Here is a 21123-nt window from a genome sequence, read left to right on the forward strand (position 1 = left end):
AGCTTTCTGTCCTGTGGGAGAGCAGCTGCCTCCTGTATTTAATTTCCCCAATTGGTGTACCAGAAGTTTTGCCAACCGTGCAGCCTTGGCACACGGCGTGTAGGAACGGGTTAATTTCAGAGTGAAGAAAATGCTACCTACCATCTAGCTGTTTTTTCTTTTTTCTTGCCTTCAGAAGCTCTGTATGTTGCTAGCGTGTTCTATCACTAATGTAAAATTCCCAGACTCATTGATTTAGTGAAGCTAGACAGTAGACAGGGTCCAAGTGGCTAACCATGTGAGAAATTCAGTGACTGTAGGCTACTGTTAATTAACCTAGAATCTAGCAACATGGCATAGTGTCTGTGTGATAAGTTATATTATCTTCAGCAGCTCAATTAAATCAAGGAGTGAGACACAGAGCAGATGTAACTTGGCAAAATAAACAGACAACTTGAGTCAGACTTTATAATTTGGTGCGACATCACGTAAATAAATGCAATAACTTGTTTAGCATAGTTAAGCAGTTTGCTGCTCAAAAACTTATTTGCATGACATCTCATTTTGAATAGGTTAAGTTGTGGCAAATTAGGTCTGTGCCTTCAGTCTGATGCATTCCGCAGAAAAAGGAGAAAAAAATCCGCCACCAGAGATATGTAATTTGTAAATTGAAATTCTACATTTGTTTCCTATAGCAACAAACTGGAACATATGGATCCCATGTTTAAATTACACAGTTTCCATACCATTGCTGTCATGTTAGCATTTCTCGATACGTGCATGAGGTAACTTTAACCCTCTGTAATTGCTCTTAATTTTGGCTGTTATTCTTCCATTACTTATTAGACTGATCTGTCTAAGATACATGAGTGTACATCTGGGTTGCAGTCTTCTATATTTAGAGGAGATAAGGCTGTTGTCCTTGCCATATTTCAATGTGGATAATTGGTTTCTGTCTCTAAAATCATACTGAGTCTTTGGTTGCAGGAAGTGGTTTGCACCCACTTTGGTGTGGGTGTGTAGACTGAAAGTACTCAATTGTGCTTTAGTATCCTTTTAAAAAAGCAAGCTCTTCATTACATATGCCTATTTCACTCATAGGGGCCTGAATTCCTGTGTGGTACAAACTTTATATTTTTGGGCTCATTGCAGACTTTTATTGCATATCAAGACTTTTTGATCACCACCTGATTGGAAGGGACTAACAATTTAAAGAAGTGGCTGTGTTTTGAAATGTTTGCACTGAAAATTGCCACATATTCATCAGGAGTAGGGAAGTGATTGTACTCGGCACTGGTGAGGCTGCACCTTGAATACCATGTTCAGTTTTGGGCCCCTCACTACAAGAAGGACGTTGAGGTGCTGGAGCGTGTCCAGAGAAGGGCAACAAAGCTGATGAGGGGTCTGGAGCACAAGTCTTACGAGGAGCGGCTGAGGGAGCTGGGGTTGTTCAGTCTGGAGAAGAGGAGGCTGAGGGGGGGACCTTATCGCTCTCTACAGCTACCTGAAAGGGGGTTGTGGTGAGGTGGGTGTTGGTCTCTTCTCCTGAGTAACTGGTGATAGGACGAGAGGAAATGGCCTCAAGTTGCACCAGGGGAGGTTTAGATTGGATATTAGGAAAAACTTCTTCACTGAGAGGGTGGTCAAGCATTGGAACAGGCTGCCCAGGGAGGTGGTGGAGTCACCATCCCTGGAAACGTTCAAAAAATGTGTAGACGTGACGCTTTGGGAAGTGGTTTAGGGGGCATGGTGGTGTTGCGTTAACAGTTGGACTTGATGATCTTGAAGATCCTTTCCAACCTTAATGATTCTGTGATATTAGTTATTGTGCGTAACTACTCACGTGAATGTTGTCATCCTCCCGCCCCAGCGACTGCACAGCAGCAAACCATGGAACAGGCATGCAGACAGTTGCTGTAAAAGCTGATGAACTCGGGTGTCCTAGTGTACCTGCATCTTCTGCCCGTGTCCACTCTAATTTACAAAGATGGTCTGTTCTTTGTATAAATAAAACATTTAAGCCAGAGGTGGTCATGAGCAGCAGGTAGGTGTTCCTGTCTTCCCTGGAATCTAGCTCAAATGTTAGCCCAGCCTTCAGAAAGGTGCTTTGCTGGTACAATTCATTCTTGTTGGGCATAGTAAAGTGGAGAGCAAAGTCCTTCGCTGTTTTCTTCATCCCCTTACATGAAACTGTTAATTGAAGTGCTACAAAGAACACAACATTCCTTCCAAGACCAAAAAAAAATGACTCTGTCTTTTCAAAGCACCACCTGGTGATCCCTACAATAATGATACATTCACATGCATCAAGTATTTCTGTGATTTCTGTTCCATTCAGGCTGAAAAAATATTAGGTTTCTGGAGTTAGAAATTATTACACTGAAAACCTTCTTAGGTTTTGAAATAACGGAAATTGTTATGTTTCACTAATAGCCTTCTAAAAAGCAGATGATACTGAAAGCAATCTGGTAAATAACCGATTCATTCAGTTCAATGGCTTTGTTCATCTCTGCTCCAGATTTTATTCATACAAATCCTCTCCACTTGTTGAAAACACCATTACTTGCAAGCATGGTGGTGTTAGGTGGCCCTTCAGTAGTAGCTTTGAAGATATACCAAGGCGTGTCATAGCAAGATCTGGTTCATTGTCACTTTTTTTGTAAACGATCTACTAATGAAGTGGTTGGTTGGTTTGGGTTTTTTTCCCCCCTTGTTTACATGAAGCATGGTTTCAAACTAGACTCTTCAGACACATGCCTTGCTTCTGTCAAAATGCTGCCAGTAATTCAGTTGAAGAGGATGGAGCCATGCATGGGAAATACTTCACAACAAAGCTGATGGATGGGTCTGGCATCAGCTTTGTTTTGTACTTCTGTTCTTGGATCAAGAGCTAAGAAAATCTCTTTTAATTTCTTGTTCCATGAATATAGTAGATGTAATATTCTTCTCAGGCAGTCTTTTTGTTGTGAGGATGCAAATGACATTGGGGCTTTTTGCCCCGGGTGCATTGTTTAAACTGTCAATAAATAAAAAAATCACAGCAGGCATTTGGAATGTCTCCTTGCATAACTCAAGGAAGGAATTGCACCTGTCTTCAAGCTTTGGTTCATGCTGGATCTTCTCTTTGTTTTCCACAATAGTAACCTTGCACTCTGTAATCTGAAAAAGCAAAATCTGAAGAAAACCTTAATTTAAAGACATTAAAAAGGCAGAAAGCTGTGAGAAATATGTTCCAGACAGAACCGTGCGTGACACTGCTAGAAGTGTCTTCACAGGACCTGTTTTTCTCTTGCCCCAGAAACTATTCAAATCCACTTCACAGAGATGGAAACGACTGGTTTTCAGACAACTTTTTCTTATGGTTTGTTTGGGGCTTTTCAGCCTATAATGGAACTAATAGAATTTCTCATCTTGCCCAACAAATTTCTAAGCTAGTTTCAGTTGCGTAGTTACACTTAAGTAGTCAGGATTTCAGCATCCCCTCCGTGTTTAAAATATGGGTTATGATAGTGTGCCTCAGTGCTCAGTCCTGGTGCAGTGAAATAACTTGATGGAAAGTTAGAGAACAAACAAATGAAGTCATTGAGATCACCAGTGGTTTGATACAGGTGGAAGGAGCCTTTTCTTCCACAGAGAAGTGCAAAATTAATATATGTTGCACCTTTACTCTAGGAAAGGGATACTGCATTTCAGTGGTGTCATGGTAAGTAGAAATGGGCATTATGTGGTGCTAAACTGAAAATTAAGCATATGGTTACGGTCCTGCTCTGCTTTTCATTTGTTAGCCTAAATCTATAAAAACTGTTCTGATTCAAGTATAATGTCTGTTTCTCAATGGGGAAATTTCATTGTAAGTGTTAGTGGAAGATGTCGTGTGTGCAGCTGGCAAATGGCAACACTGGTGAAAATAAATAGTATCTAGCTCTTATTTAGGGCTTTTCTTCAGTAGATCTCTGTTCATTTCCCAAGAAGAGAAGGATTGCTAAAGACTAAAGTACAGAATTGAGTAGCTTTCAGTGACTTTTTTCTTATGTTGTTTCTGTGTGGAACAGGATTTTGGTTTTGGGGTTGTTTTTCTTCCATACTGAGAGATCTGTGACTTGTGTCCTACCAGTGCAGTTATGTGTTTAGTATTGTGCGATTTGTTCACCAGCTTACACGCCTTTCCTGCCGTCTGGAAATAGTATGCTTGATAGTAGCAGAGGTTACATGTGCTGTTGTAGAGGGGTTTGAATCAACTTCTGTTTCCCTTGCAGATGAAAGTGGCATGCAGAAGGAGCAGTACACACTGAGAGATGTGGGTGTCAGGCAATCAGTTCTCTGGAGGATTAAATAAAGCCTTCAAAAAGGCATCCTTTTCTCTTTTACTTAGAAGATTTGTAACTCAAACTGCTGGCTCTGTTCATGGGACGTTTTTTACAAGAAGCCTTAAAATATGGCTGCTTACATTTATTTACTTAGATTCTTGTCTTTAATTTCTGTATGCAATAGTTTGACGACTCCAACGACTAGATCAGTTGGCAAGGAAGTGTTGTTCTGAAATGCAGCCTATGTAAAGCTATCAGACTGGATGGCAGCATGAGCTGTAGTCAGTGTTTGTAGAGCAGAGGAAGAAAACAGCATTGCACAATGCTTGTCTGCTTTTACAAATTCTGCCATTGTTTTAAAAATCCATGCCCCATATGTCGGTCATCCCTTGTTAAAACAAGGCCTGTGACCAAGAGCCTTCATTGAATAAGAATTACAGTAATGTGATCCAAAAGCTCACAGACTGGGAACTCCTCAAAACCTGGCATGGGAGGAATTTTTTTGCCTTCATTTATCATAGAGTTAATATATGCAACTTGTGAGGCAGAAAGGGATAAGGGGAAAAAATAGATTGGGAACATTATTATTAATCCAGATGCTTAGAAATAAGCAGTCATGTTTTCCCAAATTATGCAACTGATTCAAAAATAATGATGTATTTTTAAAACAATGCCTCTGGGGTTTGTGCCTTCCAGATAAAATGCTCAGCTCATTTTCACGTTTTGCTCAGCAATCCCAAGAATTATAAAACTGCTATTTAAAAAGATACCAACAATTCCTAAATACACTCTTTTCTTATTGTTTTGGACTTTCCTTTGAAATATCTAGCATTACCAGAACTGGAGAATTTAGTAGCAATATTATTCATGTAAATTGTATTCCTTCTTTCCTGTGCCCTCTCTCTGCTCCTGCTAAAATGTTGGAATACTTTGGCAATGTAGCACAGTGAGGGATAACAATGTGAATGATAGTATCAGGTAAGTTACTAAATACTTCTAAAAACAGGACTACAGGTTGTTTAGTACAAAGGCAGAGATGAATGTAACAGTTAAAAAATTGCATTGCCCGTGCAAATTTCAAAACGAAACCAGATTTTTCTCTCAAAATTGTGCCAGCCTCTTCAGGAGAGGTAGGATTCCACTCTGAAACTTCTATGCACTTCCTGTGCATGTGAAAACATTTTCGGTCATGGCGGTAATCCCACCACACTTCAGTCAAGAAATAATCCTCCATTTTTCATCATCCCAGAGGTGATCACCTAAATTGCTCATGATGATAGATCATGATGAACAAAAACCAAAACTCCTGTAAAGGATCAGTATAGTGAGCGTGCTTTGCTCTGTCACTAGTATTTTCTGAGACTGTCATGTTTGCTTCTTGGTTGGCAGGCAAAGATTACAATCGTGATTGTTGGAAGTTATGGCTGTGCTGGCATGTCCCGACAATGGGGCATAAGCCCAAAGTGAAGACTTTGAACATAGGACTGAAATATCCCTCAATTTAGGCTCAGACAGTTTTGGTTTCCAAGTAGAATCCAGTTTGCAGATGGGAGAGGTGATGTTATGGAGGAAGTAATTCAGGAGAGCTCTGTTATTTCAGCTACAGCTTGCCTCTAACTAATGAGTTCATATCAAAAATTAGAAAATCTGCATAAGTGTTAATAAGAATGAAGCAGGATTTTCTGTGTGAGCTGTACAATTTAAGGTACTGCTTCTGAATTATATGCTGTTCCTAGTTTCCAAACATTGCTTTAATGTGATGTAGAAAAGACAATGTCAGCCCTTGTGTGTGTATTTACAGTGTTGCTTCATCTTTCCAGCACTTACAGAACCCTGCAAACTTCCATAATGCAGCTACAGAGCTCCTGGACTGGTGCGGAGACCCCAGAGCCTTCCAGAGACCGTTTGAGCAGAGCCTGATGGGTTGTTTGACGGTATGTCCACCTTTTCTGTGGCGGTGGTTCCTACCCGCTATTTTATACTGTATGCAGTCTGTTGTGGCCAAGGAAACTTGATTTTCAGAGTCAGCATTTTGTGGCTTTTTTGTAATTTTTATCTTCAACTGAAGCCAAATCCTAACAACTGTTTATATGACTCCATTACTTAACAGGAAGCAAAATGCAGTAAAAACAAGTTAAATCATAAAAGGGAAAAAAAATTATAGTTAGATTACTTACAAGTGCACAGGCTAGGTTACTTGATATGCACGTACAGTATTTATTTTCATGGTTTGAAATTGCTAAGCGAGCTGTGCTCTTACGGAGGAGTTAGTGGGCTTCTCGGGCATTTATTTTCCTTTGATCATTTTTGGTGGGTTTGGAGGGCCACTTGTTTTCTATCCCAAGTATGCTGTACTTTCAGCTAAACAGTGTTTCTGACATGTTTGTTCACCTTACTTTGTTACATATATTGACTGCAGGTCTAATCCTGACATAGTAATTCCAACAGTTTTATTGACTTCAGTGCTTTTCTTCCCCTTCACTCTTTATTAAGACCACTGCAGTTTCTAAAGCAATTTCATTATAATGCATTGAAAATATATTTTATTGTGTACACAACAGCACTTTTTGTCTTCAAAGTTTTATTTCGCGTGCACCCAGCAGCAGGATCCAGTCCAAAATTTATATGTGGAGTCAAGACTTTAGAGGAATTGAATTCTGACTGGAGTAGGAGTGTTCAAAAGCATCACTGCACTTTGCAGAACAAGTTGATATCGATAAAGAGTCAGAAAGGAGATGGAAATTTTGAAGTTACTATTGAAGAGATCATCATTGTATTGGGGGGGGGGCAGCAGTGCATGCATTATTTACATGCATTATATAGCTTATGTATATAAAACATATAGACTGAGATTTAGTTGCCAGAAATCCAAATGTTAAGGAATGGCTCCATCTTAATGTGCCCAAGTGTATAGCATCCTTCAGGTTTCTACGTCCAAAAGTTAAAATAAATCCAGTGATCTAAGGAGGTGCATATCATTCTTCCAATCAGAAAAAAAAATGTAAAAAGTTTAAAATGTTAGTAGAGGCCGAAGATAAGATATTTAACAATTTTTTTTGAAGTAAAAATTATCTTCACTGTATAACCTCAATCATTAAAAACTGTACATAGGATCTGATGTGACCATAAATATATTTTATTTATTCTTTTTTAAAAATTTGCTAGCATTTTCAGGTTAGCGTTTGGGAAAGGAGACATTCAGCTCTAGTATATTTAGGCAGCTTGTGCACAGTATTTCTCTGCAGACCTCTGCTAGAACATTGTAAATCTGACCTGCAACTTCCTTGCTGTTCAAATCTTTTCTTTCTACATAAGCAGACTTGCAGCCCTGCCCAAGTGCAGGGTCAGAATAAGGTCTGTCTGTCAGTGATTCACTGTCTTCACAGAGCATAGGGAAAGCGAGAAGAAGTTATCAGAGTTTGTTGAAATGAAAATACTATTTTTCTTCTGTCGAGAAAGAAAGAAAAATCCTTACTATCTAAGTACTGTTAAGATTTGAACAGCATGTATTGCTTCGCTTGATACTTCTCCCTGAAATCTGAACAGTGTGGCATGGAATCCCCCTTTGCCAAGCTTGTTATGGGAGAGCACTATCTGCAGCGTGGGACTGACTGACAGCAGTGTCTTTATCGCGTGTTGTAATCTCATTATATTCCTAACAAGGAAAAAACACAGGAACTTAACCAGTTGGTTTGGTTAAGATTTGCAGAATGCATATAAACTGCAATGAATACGTGTTTCATGTTTGTAATTTTAAAATCTCTGAGGAGGAGTATTCCTTAATTTCTCACTCCATACGTCCCTCTTCCTGCTTCCCATTAAACCGGCTTACCTACATGATTATACCCCAAGAGGGTGGTATGTCCTGTTTCTTCCTAATATGTAGCAGTACAGTAGGCAAGGTCTCCTTTTTTCTTTTAAAAATTCATTCTATCTGAGCTTGCTCATATATAACTTCTTTCTAAATAATAATTTCTTTAAAATTTAGCAAAGATCAATGTTGAGGCTTGTTGTCCTCTCGCAGGAGGATGTGTTTATCTACTCTTATGTAACAAACATGATAAAACTTCAGTCTGTTTTCAGGGAAATTGTTCAGAAAGTTGCAAATAAGTGCAAGGCAGCTGAAATACTGCAATATCGTGAGTAAATTTAACATTAGCTTGCTTAGCTGCATGTTCTGGACTATCAGGAGCCAATTTTTCTTAATGCTGACAAAATTTATCAAAGTTCTTCTTTGTGAGGATTATGCTACAAGAAAAATCAATATGAAAGTCTGTTCAACCACTAAAACAGGATTATTGTTTTATTTTGCCAGTCTTTAAAAAGACCTTCAAAAACAAGTTCCCTTAAAACTATCATATTTTTTAATATGCTTTAAAAAGCATATTAGTCTCTACTATCATTACATTTGAGCTGTGTGGATTCCTAAAGCCAAGTGCATTTAATCCAACAATTCTACAAATGCTAAAAATGTTTGCTTGCTTGTAAGGCTTCTCTGTAGTGTACAAAAGGATTCTTTTTTTTTTTTTTTCCCCTTTTACGCCATTCTGTTCTGTTAGCTGTCTGACGAGGGGAGAAGTGGTATACCGAATAGTTCTGGAACCATCAAGGGATATGAATCATCATATCCTACTAGTGGATAACATGGTAGATACTAATCCACATTGAAATATATTAATATGTCATGACTGCAGAAGGGCAAGCTCTCTCAGGAATGAACAAACCATCCATTCATACGCTGCAAAGTTTAAATGCATGAGATGTAATGACAGAGCGTCAAAACAGACCTATTGTATTATGAATAGCCAATTTAACGGTACCTCTGGTATAAAAGTTTCTTTGCATCATTTAAGTCTTCTGTATAATAGTTACTTATAATAAACCAATTAGATTTAATGCTATTAATAAAAATGTGAAACAATGCTCAAAATCTTAAAATTGTGCTTTAATTTTAAGAAGTGGTTCTTAGACAGTAGTTCTGTTTATCCCACATACCATCTTTGTATCTGCACTCTCAGCAATATCTGGTGCACTTTATAACACCAGTATGTTTTTATTCCTGTTGCCAGTCTTAACAGACCCTGAATGGATGCAGAATGGTCTTAGAAATATTCTGCTTGGGCATCAGCAGAAAAGCTTACAGCTTCACTTAGAGAACCACTGTTTTTGATAATAATATAGCTGTTACGGAAGGTTTTCTGTGCGTAAATTGTAATGCCAGCACTTAGCAGAAATCTTGATGACTTCAAAATTTCATGAGTTAGCTAGACAGCACATGTTGAATGTCAACATGTTTCTAATGTTCATTTTTCCTGTGTGATTTTGTTTCTCTATGTGCACAGTATATATACTGGCTATTAGCAGTAGCTAATAATTTTTACCTATCAGCAGTGCTTGATATTACTGGAGTTAAATTTGCTACTGTGTACTCCAGTGACATTGTATGCAGGATAATAGGAATGGTTTTCTTATCTCAAGAGCAAACTTGGGATTTGGTACAACAACTGAAATTTTACCAGAGAGATCTCTAATAAGGCCTGTAAACAGGCTTTTTTTAGCTAGTTAAATACTTTGTGTTCATTGTATAGGATACTTTAAATGATTGCAATTTTAGAGTTGAAATAACTTATGCTTGTGTTAAAGAACTTAGGCTGATGCTGTCAAGGCCTATGAATAAAACTGGAATAATTCTGCACAGTGCAAACAGTCAAGGAGAAAATGTTTAGGGTACACAGGTAAACCTATAGCTTGTTCTATAAAAACTAATTCTTTTTCATGATCTAACCCCCAAAAGTTGTGCCCCTTCTGGCAGAAATGTGTGTGACTGCACGTGCATCACTGTTATGTTCAGACAGTTCTGGCAGACACTGATTCTAGACCTTACTTTTTTGTGCTCACCTATTAAAGAAAATCACCAAAGTGAGTGCGTAACACAGGCTTATAAAGAAAATGCATTTTAACAGGTTAATAGAACATCAAGGAGAGAGGGGTAAGCTTTGAATCTCTTTTCCTCTTTGCAAGCTACAGGCTACAGAAAGGTTCCCTTAAACAGCTTTGATGGAACTCATGCAATCAAGTCTTTTTAGCAGAGATGACAAACTCTCTTCTAACTTGCCAAGGAAAGCTAGGTGTTATTTTTCAATGGTGGTTATTTTCAAATCAAATAGCACTGTCTGTAGGCCAGAAATTTGAATTATAATTGAAAACATTGTTTCTATAAATTACTGAAATTGCAACAGGTACAGTGTTCTTTGGTATGTAACATTACTTCTTGCATAGTGTTAGGGGGAGCTGATTAAAATAAAGGCCACTTTCCATAAACCAGACAAAGCTATGTTTTCATTAAGATTGAAACAGTTTCTGACTCTAGTGTTCATTGTTTATAAAGCACTTTGGGATGAGGTTATATTATGGTAAGCCTAATATTCTTGATAAATTTAAGCATATCATTCTCTAAAAATGAACTGTACAGGGCAGTACCTTGCTGTCTTCTGAAACAAACAGCTTTGGTTACTACACAGCATTAAAAAAAAAAAAAAAACAAACCACAAAACACAAAACCAAACCTAGTTTGGCTGGACAAGGTTGTCTCACTCTTCTGCCTTGTCTCAGATCTGCCCTAGCCTCACCCCATAGGTCTGCTCGTTTAACATGTAAATGATCTTACTGAGGGCATTGGCTATCTTTTGTGTCGGTGCTGCAGCAAGAATGGCAACAAGGGGACAGCTGAGAGCAAAATGGACAGATTTACAGACTTGTCCGTATGATAAAGGACGATAAAGGCACTGCTTTGTTCTTGGTGCTTCAGTGTTACAAGGCACCAAGTTCGTCGTTCTTCAGGGCTCTTCAGCTTGCCTGAGAAGGAAATGAAAAGGCAAGAGAAGCACAGCTGAGTGCAGTTGCTCTGTAGCTGTACCTAGAGGCTTAGTCTAAGAAATTAAAATCCAGTGCCATAAGGGTTTTGGACAATGGGAGGAATTTAGGTAAGCAGGGTGTGCTTGCCTGAGCTGGTTCTTGGCCGAAGCACTGAATGTGACAGAGTTTCTCTGGTGAAAACTGGGGTCTCTGACCACCCTGGTTAGGACTGGGGTTTCCCTTTCCATCCAAGAGATGGCACTTCCTACCCCAGTTTGTCCACAAAAAAGCTATGCTAAATAGTCATAAAAAAATGCTTTTACCCCCCACTATCTTAATGTTCTAGAGTTCTTCTCCAAATGTTTGGTCTACCTCAGTCATTAGTTGTGGGAAACCTCACCCGTGTTTAAGAAATGTTTCTCTTTATATTAAAGAAAAACAACACCCAGAGCTGTAGTGATAGTTGTACTCTATCTGAAGATTATGGACTTACATCTTCTGTGCTGCTTGTAGCTCTTGCTAGATCTCTGTACTGCTGAAGAGAGTTGCTGAAATAATAATTTGTGCTAAACGGATGGAAGTATCCACTATAGGTTCATTTTTTAGTGATACTGATACGTGGTACAACAATCTTTTGAATTGCATTTCTCTTTGGAAAATCATAGAATTTAGATTTGGGGGGGTGTCATGTTAAGAAAAATAAAAATAGCTGCTCTCAGTTTCATGATACAGAAATCTATTTTAGCTCATCTGAGATGTAATGAAAAATATAATTGATATTAAAAAAAAGACAAGAATGATATTTTTGAATAATGTCAATATTCCACAACAGGATGCATCATACAGTAAAACCAACAAAGCTGAGCTAGTGCTAATGTGTTCACAAGGTGTCTGCTGCTACATTGACTTCAGGCTAGGCTGGGTTCATTCTGTTTAATGCAGAAAAGTATGTAATCAAAATCAACATGTGACTTTCAAAAAACCAGATTTCAAATCGGGTTAGGATGTGAATGTGAGTCCTAATAGATGGAAGAGTTGGTTCAGCATATCTATACCCAGAAAATGGCAGGATGCAGCTGCCCATTAGAGCCCTGGAAATGTTGCATTTAGTCTTTGTATCCAAGACTTCCAGAGCAAAAAGTTCACATGGAAGAAATTCTGCGTCCATCGTCCTCTCCCTGCATTTAAACACACAGTTTTATGTGTTTGCAGTGCATCACTGCACTCCAGGGCTGTGTATGTGCTGTACCATCAGGGTACAGACAGCAAGCACAGAACATTCTGCTTCAGAGCAGCTCATTATGCTACCAAATAACTCAGTACTACTGGCTGTTGTATGACCTCATGGTGTCCTGAAGCCCGTTTTAAAGCTTAATTTCATTAGTCAAGACATGGGCTGTCTCACAACTTCAAAATATTTGTTTGAGATACATTGCTGTCCAAATTAAAATGCTTTTGGAATTCCTCTGTCACTTGCTTCATGTGATGGCTGTATGTTTCATCTGTATCATTGTTCAGTCTGCCAGGACTCAGGTGGCAATAGAATTGCAGTGATCCAGTGATCAGCTGGCTTAATTACAGCAAAACCCCTGCATCTTTCCCTCTGGGAGAAAATTTCAGATGGAGGCGGTTGAGTATAGTGACCTTCTCTTCTGTGTTTATTGTTGTTAGAGACATGCAGAGGAGAGGAAGAGGATGTGAAGGAGGAGATATCCTTATTCAGCGTGGTTTACTTCACTGTTTCCGGGACTGTCAAGAAAAGTAGTAGATGGCAAGGATACTGGTTTATTTTATTTTGAAAATATGGTTCTAATCCACCTAATGGGGTGGGAAATATATTTTAAGAAAACCCCAGTTTGAATACAAGGGCTCTGTAGAGTCTCTTACATTTGTGGAACCTACTTAATGTGTGTTTTCAAGTGTCAAAGGCAAAAAACTAGTTAATGATATGTAACTTTACTCACCTGCTTTGATTGCCTGTATTGTTGAGGTAGCCCTTCTGCAACTGGAATGTAGAAGTCTCATCAGACCAGGACTTTGGATCACAAAGACTTCTTTCTCCCTTTCCTCCCTTTTTTTTCTTGTTTGAGGCAGATCACTATTAATGTTGTGAAATTCCTCAATTTGCTTCCTGTTTATCTGATCTTTGTGTGTTACTGAGGGGGAAAAATTACCATCTACATTGCAGAATTCTAATTACAAAATTTCTGCTGTAGTCTTCAAACTGCATTCAGATAATTTCAAGTATGCACAAGTGGCTGAACACAGAGCTGTCTGAACTAGCAATCAGCTGGCATTTTTAGTTTTGAGCAGCCAGCAAATTGAATTGGTAAAATTCATTCTGATGCCAGCAGGGGGGGGTGCTCTTGACTGCTGCTAGTTAAGAGATTCATTGAAAGTGCAACATAATGGAAAGGGAGTTTTGTAATAAGCAGTCATATAGCTCTCTTGATTAACAGGCCTGCTAGGTTAAGAGGTATATTGTTCCAGTACTTCGAGGTGTGATGACAAGGAGGGCAGGGAGTGGAGCTTGCCGTGATGTAGCTCCTTAGCCTTGCAAAAGGAGGAAAGGAAAAAAAAAAAAGGTATTGCAGTTACCTTCAGCAAAGAGAAAAGAAGTTGGTAGCCAAATTTTTCTGCTTTTCACATTACTAAAAACCTAACTCTCATCGTTTTCCCCTTGCTGAGAGTTCAGGCATCTGGAACTCTGCAGAGCTATGTCACAGGCAGTGAATGCAATGTCTCAGTTATGAATGCAATATTATTCAGATTAAAGTTTTCAAAGGTTTGGGGTGATCAGATTTTATTATTGGTGGTTAATGTTACAATAATGTTTGTTTCCAAATAAGGTATATGTTCCTTTAAAGACACAATTTGAAATAGTTGTCAGCACCATATCTAAGTTAAAATAAAAGCTGTTACAAGCATGTGTAGGAAATGGGCTAGCTTTTATAAGGTCTAGCTGTCTAAACTGTTATTATAAAATAACAGAGAAATATTAAGCGTTGAACCTTGGGCTTGCCTCTCTCAAATATGGTAAAGGATGATCTTAGTTCATGATTGTGGTATCCCTGGCAACTATATCTTTTTTTTTTTTTAATGCACTACTTTTCAACTGAATTTTATAACATGTATGCTTAGGTCAACTAAGATGCATGCTTACAGCATTGCAGAATGAAGTCATGGTTGAACGCATGGTGCCGCCTGCTTGTTGTCTGAATTTTTGCCCGTGTGCTCAACTTGAATTAGCTGTTAGAGAAAGCCTGAGTGTGTTTGCAAGTTGTATCTTATCACTTAGCCATAACATTGAATAGATAATTGGAACTGCATTGACTCGATCCCATCTGATCAGCACTTCAGCGCTGTTACCTGAGTAAGATCAAAGTCAGAGGAGGGTTCACACTTGGAGGAGTTCCTAGGACAGGGTTCAGACTGAGCTGGGTGGCTCCAGTCAGCAGCAGGTATCTGGAATTGCTGAGTTTTAGCTTGGGAAGGACCTAAGACAGCATGGTGTCTACTCTTCTTCCCTGGGCTGGGATGTCATATAGATATTTTCTGGTCTACTATAAATCCCCTTACCCCCTGAACTCCAAGGATGGATAGGTAGACTGTTCCAGTGGTTGGTGATCTTTAATACCTAGAACATTTTCCCAACATTTATCCTTAGTCACTTGTACGTTGAGCAGATGAATTCTGCCATGTGTTCCTAATTTTGTATTTGGGCGTTAAATTTTTCTTTCCAATGTATAGTATTTCATATGTGTGTTTGGCTTGGGTTTTGAAACATTTTTCGAGTTGGTAAAGGTTATTTTAAACTCTTATCCTGTCCTCTTAAGTGCTTGCGGATTCTTCTGCCTGTTATCTAGAAGTTTTGCAATTTGCTCTGTTTCATTGTCCAAGTCACAAGTGAATATATTGATATGACCCATATCCAGGACAAGTTATAATTTGACGGAGGGCTATTAATTAATAGTCTGGATAAAATTTACACTACTGTCATCTGGGCTATGTTCCTATGTGACAATGTCATATAGGGCAATGTCAAAAGGCATATTAGAGCTAAGATATGTTACATCCACTAACTTCCTTATACTTGCAAGGCCAGTTAACTCTTCAAAGAAGAAAACTGCACTGTGCTGATGGATTCATGATGATGTTTTCTATTACTCACTTAATATTTCTTTCATAATTTGTTTTTTTTTTGTCTGTGCACCTGTAATTTCTGAGATTCACTGTTTTACCATCCTAAAACCAGAGATTTGATCTGCCACCAAGGTCTTGTGTCGTGAATGAATTGCTGAAGATAATCATTAGTAGTTACAAGGTTTGCCAGGGCTAGTTCCTTTGGGGCACTCTAAGGTAAACTTCAGCAGGGTCTGCTAGCTTGAATATATTCAACTTACCAAATGTCTTGTAGTTAGATCTTTATGTTTTTGGAATCATATTTCTATGACGCATTTGTCATCTTGTTTCTGAGAAATTTCAGTGTTTATCTAAAAGGCCGGGAGATCCCTAGCATACAGGTTCACTGGAGGAAAGCCTTCCAAGTACTGAGTGAGCAATGTCTGACTTCAGCTGTAGGCAACCTGAAACAAGGTCTTTGGCAGGATGTATGATCTGTTCTCTTCAACTTTCATTTTGAAATAAAAGTAAGTCTTTGGCTGTCACAATTGAAAGAAAAACTTTAAATACGTTAATGCAAAGATTTGTAAGTCTATGAAGAAACTGGAAATAAGAAGTGAACCACCCTATTTGTGTTGACCAAGGGGTGTACTGAGGAGTGATGTACAAAAGCCAAGGGCCAGGGGAGAAGGGCCCAGAGAAAGTCTCTTGAGCACAGCTAGATCAGTTTGTTTTACAGAGCCTCTTTCTGCATTTAGTGGAGCACATAGAAGAAAAATTCAGGTGAAAAATGACTCTTGGCAAAATGAAAATTTTATTAGAAATGTCTGTTTTCTGTTAAGTAGATGAGGGTTTTTTATGCAGTTTGTCAGTGGAAGCACTTTATTTGAAATTGGGGGGGGGTGTTGTGGTTTGGGGTTCGTTTGTTTTTTTAGCTAATACGAATTTGCAGTTTTCCCTCACATTTTCAATGAAAAAATTGAGCAATAAGTAATAGTTTGACTGGGTGGCTTCTCTAGACTCGCAAGTTCAGATTCCACCTTCTCGTGCTTAGCCTTCTGCTTGCAGTGCTTGCTAAGGTATAGCTCCACCTGCTTTGGGGTAGGCTTTAGTAAGATGCTGCCATGGCCATCGAGGTGCAGTAAGCATTGGGGCTGCGCGCCCTGGAAGCTCTGCTCTTGGCCGTGGCGAGGTACAGAGCAGTGCCTTCTCTGGTGGAGGAAATTAGAAAAGGAAACTGATGTCGAATGAAGTGTAACAGGTTGGCCTGTTGCTAGAACTGGGACTGTGACCCCGACTTTGCAATCCGTTCACTGAAGACATTGCAATCATAGATTGGTTTTCATGGGCTCAGGGTTTTATGATTCTCTGTATTTCCTGACTTACCCGTAGAATTTTTTCTGTAATTAGCAAGATGTCAGCTGAGAGTAGTGATTTGGCCTCTGGCTAGCAGAGTCTCAGTATTTGTAGCTACATGTTTTAAAATGAACCAAGCATATAAGCAGACAATGTGTTTCTTAAGTTACTGTGTGCTTACTGATGAGCAGGTGTATGTATCTGCCTTGGTTCCCATCCAATTTCAAAATAACTTGTTCAATGATAATGTGCTTTTTCAAAACAGAAAATGGGAAGGCCCCTTCTCCTTCATTCTATAAACCTGTGTACCACTCTGAAATGCCTTCCTCTCTGATGGTACAGTAGATGATGCCTGAAGGAGTTTAAATAGTGTTTACACGTTAAGGAGACATTGCCCTCAGGAGCCTCTTGTTAGAGGTTGTTTTAGAGGAGCTTTCTGCCTACTTCCTACTGATTCCTTCCCTAAAGTCTACCTGTCAGTGGCTGAACTATGGTGGTACTGGAAGTGGGAAAAGGGAACAGTTAGATTCCCAGGTGTGTAAGTGTCTTCCAGATCTCATAGCCCACCAGTCTTCACTCCTATTGCTAACTTAATGTGAAATATGAGCTATTTTGTTGTTCTGCTGTTGTTCTTTTGCCTGTGTGTGTTTGTTTTATCTTATCTTTGCAAGTTTGGACCCAGTCTTAGCAGGATATTAACAACAATGAGACTTTGAAGTCTAAAGAATTAAAAGTTGGAAATGAGTGTTTTTATTTGTCAAAAATAATTGCATTCTTTCTGGCAAATTATTTTTTCTTTCCTATCTAAAACTTACAATTGTAAGTCTAAAGAGAAACAGGAGATAAAATCGTAGGGGTGTTCTAGGGCTGTGTGTTACTGTACCGATTAACCCAAATTCTCATTTCATTTCCCTGCAGGTCTCTACTGCTCAGTTTTGAGATTGCGAGGGTTAAAAAAAACTTACGGAGGGGATATTCCTACCTGATAAATTCACGTGAATCTGTAATTTCTAAATTACTAGGAACAACAGAAACAATAAAAATCTACTTGGGAACTTTATCCATGCTAATATTTTCTTAAGAAAGAAATTTTGTTTCATAATTGTTAATTATGAAAAGTGTATATTGTAAAAAATTCAAAATAATAAGATTCATGTAATAGTGTTGAGTAGGTAGAGCAGAATAATGCACTTATTTACCATTTGTAGGTTATCACATATGTTGGTTCTTTACTCTGTTCTTTTTTGAGGGAACCGGTCCTGGACAGAGATAATGGCAGTGTCATTAATTTAGAAAGAAGCTCTCAGAGGGAGACAGGGGTGGGAAAAGGGTATTTTCTTGTATTGTAAGCTATTTAGGATAGGGACTTTTGCTTCACACAAGGAAATGGTCTTCTGTTTCTTTTGGAGTTCCTTGACCATTGTTTCGATGCAAAGCAGTAATGGCAATGTTAAGAATAATCTGTTTTATCTATGCCTCTGAGTCTGAAGTCATCCTGTGCCACTAGCAGGCAATATGAAAGCTCTGCTGTGTATAACTTCAGCACAGTTTGCCAGAATGGGCACAGTATTGTTTTTATACTATGTAGATTTTCATGCAGATACATTCTTGGCTGATAGTTGAGTTGCTGGCCTGGAGAAAGAGTTGACTGCTTTTCATCCTTAACCCCAGTCTTGGATTTACCTAGTTTTGCTAGTCCTTCTAGATCAGCTCCCATTTCCAGGAGAAGTAAAAAACCCAAAAATCTTCTTTCCCTATTTAATGTGTTTGGCAAATACTTCTTGCACAGGCCTATTTATTCTGAAACTGTAGTAAATGTGCTTCCCAATAGGGTATTGTTGAAATGCAGCAACTGTGACACTGATCACAGCGTAGCAGAACACTGCCCATCAGTGTGGAGAAGGGCATTTTAACCTAAACGTGGGCACTGCTCTTGAAAACAGGGCCAGGAACTGCTTGTGACACAGAGGTAGAGGCTTAGAGACTTTGCATCTTGAAGTCTCAAGTACGGTAAAATGTATTCTGTATGATCCTTGCATACATTTTTCTTACATTATTTCTTCTGGAAAAGCTTTGTCTCTCCAGCTTTCATGGAACTACTAGGCCTTTCTTCTGGCAAGTGGTCAAATAACCAGATCACCAGAAGGCTCCTGTGTTCGGTTTGCTGTGCTTGCACTGGGAACTACTGGAGAGCAATGCCTCACACCATGTTTGTACTGTGGCCATCACAGCAGATTCAGTTGCCTAACATTAGTGCCGATAAGCAGGTTGATGTTTCAACTTTGCAAAGAGCTCGAGTAACCCCTAATGAAGCTTTCTCTCCTTCCCTTTGCAGGTGGTTAGTCGAGTGGCAGCTCAGCAAGGATTTGACTTGGATCTTGGATACAGGCTACTGGCAGTATGTGCAGCCAACAGGGACAAATTCACTCCAAAATCAGCTGGTAGGAAAAGCCTCTTTTTGTGTATTACTGATTCTTGGATGGCTGTATTCTGAATAAATGCTATGTGTGACTGTCTTGCATTCTTTAAAAATAACAAAACCAAAACCAAGCACATATTTGGTGGTAATAGTGCTGCTGCTTTTAGGATTTCAATGGCATGCTGTTCTGAGGATACATGACTTTGGAAATTTGTATTTTCCCCAACTAGTGCTGTTTGTTGCCCTGTTTGATCTTATAGATGAAATGTTACTTCCAGAAGCACTGATGTTCAGAAATTTCATGGTGGGAATGAACATGCTCAGGCCCCTCTATCTTGGTAAACCATTGGTTTTCTGTCATGTGCCAACCTCTAAATCTTTAACGTTCATTCTGCACTCTCTGATACATCTATTGCCAAACTTTTATTCCTTGACTGCATATGTCTGTACAAAGAACTACCAAGTTTTCTCATACATCTAGTCATTAGCTTTAGAATTTTGAGCCAAGAGTAGGTGGCAATGCTGTTGGTATAGTATTAAGTAGCCATTTTCCCAGTATTTTACGGCAATAATCTGTTATAGCGCTCTGATCGAGTAGCAGTACTTGATCATGATGTATTGCCATTGTTTCTCTGTATAGTAAAAGTGGAAAATGTGCTTTAGGTTCTTTCTGTTTCTCACATGTTTGATTTAACTGGAGCATTTAATTCTGGTTCTACTTTTCTTAGCTGATGAGTGTCAACATAATGTGCACTGGCTTGGAAAACAGGCAGATAACTCTTCCATTCCAGAATGAGCATGGATAACTTTCCTGCTTAGTACTAAACTGGTATGCAGTCCCCATTTTAGAACTTCAGAAAAGGTTATTTTCTTCCAAAACTGTAATTTGCAGCCAGCTGATTGGGTGTCTACTAAATGTCAAATAAACTGTGTGATTTTCATCTGGAAAAGCTGTGTGGACGATAAAACACTGAGTTGTCTAGGTATGATATCCCTTTTTTCTGAATTTCTAATAAGTTTCTCCAATAGTTAGTGATCACACCTTTTCTTTTTTTTTAAAACAAAAAGCTTGTCAAATGAGGATTTCCAGCTACAAGTGCATTAAGTGAGACATTAAAAATTTATTTACTTTGAAAATACATCTATTAAAAGTAGTCATACCCTCTCTCTTGCCAATTCTTCCTGAGATGTGTCTGTCACACCTGTGTTAATGAAGGTCAGGTGGTGACTCTTTGGATCTTTTCATGTTGTAGTCTTCTTGCTTTAGGGCTTGGATGAGGAGATAGTCTTGAAAACTGCTTGTTAATTGATGCAATACTGGCAAAGCTGGTGTCGTGGTTTAGGCCCAGCCGGCAACTAAGCCCCATGCAGCCGCTCACTCCCCCATGGTGGGATGGGGGAGAGAATCGGAGGATTAAAAGTGAGGAAACTCATGGTTTGAGATAAAGACAGTTTAATAAGTAAAGCAAAAGCCGTGCACGCAAGCAAAGCAAAGCAAGGAATTCATTCATTACTCCCCATGGTCAGGCAGGTGTTCAGCCATCTCCAGGGAAGCAGGGCTCCATCACACGTAATGGTTTCTTGGGAATACAGGCGCCATAACTCCAGACGTCCCTCCACCCCTTCCTTCTTCTTCGTCCCAGCTTTATATACTGAGCATGACATTATATGGTATGGAATATCTCTTTGGCCAGCCTGGGTCAGCTGTCCTGTCTGTGTCCCCTCCCAACTTCCCGTGCACCCCCAGCTTTCTTGCTGGCAGGCCAGCACAAGAAGCTGGACTGTCCTTGACTACTTAGCAACAACTCAAAACATCAGCACGTTATCAACGTTTTCTCATCCCATATCCAAAACAGCCTCGCACTAGCTTCTATGAAGAAAATTAACTCTACCCTGGCTGAAACCAGGATAGCTGGGAATGAAATCATGTGCTCTTCTCTGTGTATTTGAAAAACCTTCTCAGTCCTTTGCTTTGCTTTCTATTTCCCAGCTGCATACCTGACTAATTTAATTCCAGTTACCTTAAATATTTGGTTTCACAACTACTTTAGTTTTACTATGTATACAGTTGTTTCACCATTTATT

At 39.1% G+C, this 21123-nt stretch overlaps 1 long non-coding RNA gene across 1 annotated transcript in view; it reads left to right on the forward strand.

Annotated features, from left to right (window-relative positions):
• LOC104620229 overlaps positions 1-19007 on the forward strand; it is a 29214-nt gene extending 10207 nt beyond the window's left edge. The window contains exons 2-3 of the long non-coding RNA XR_738029.1: positions 6107-6220; positions 18955-19007. This is a non-coding gene — a long non-coding RNA (uncharacterized LOC104620229). The remainder of the gene's footprint in view (positions 1-6106; positions 6221-18954) is intronic.
• Positions 19008-21123: the final 2116 nt, after the last annotated feature.

The sequence above is a fragment of the Phaethon lepturus genome, unplaced genomic scaffold (genome assembly GCF_000687285.1).
Source record: "Phaethon lepturus isolate BGI_N335 unplaced genomic scaffold, ASM68728v1 scaffold15754, whole genome shotgun sequence".
In the NCBI taxonomy this organism is placed as follows: domain Eukaryota; kingdom Metazoa; phylum Chordata; class Aves; order Phaethontiformes; family Phaethontidae; genus Phaethon; species Phaethon lepturus.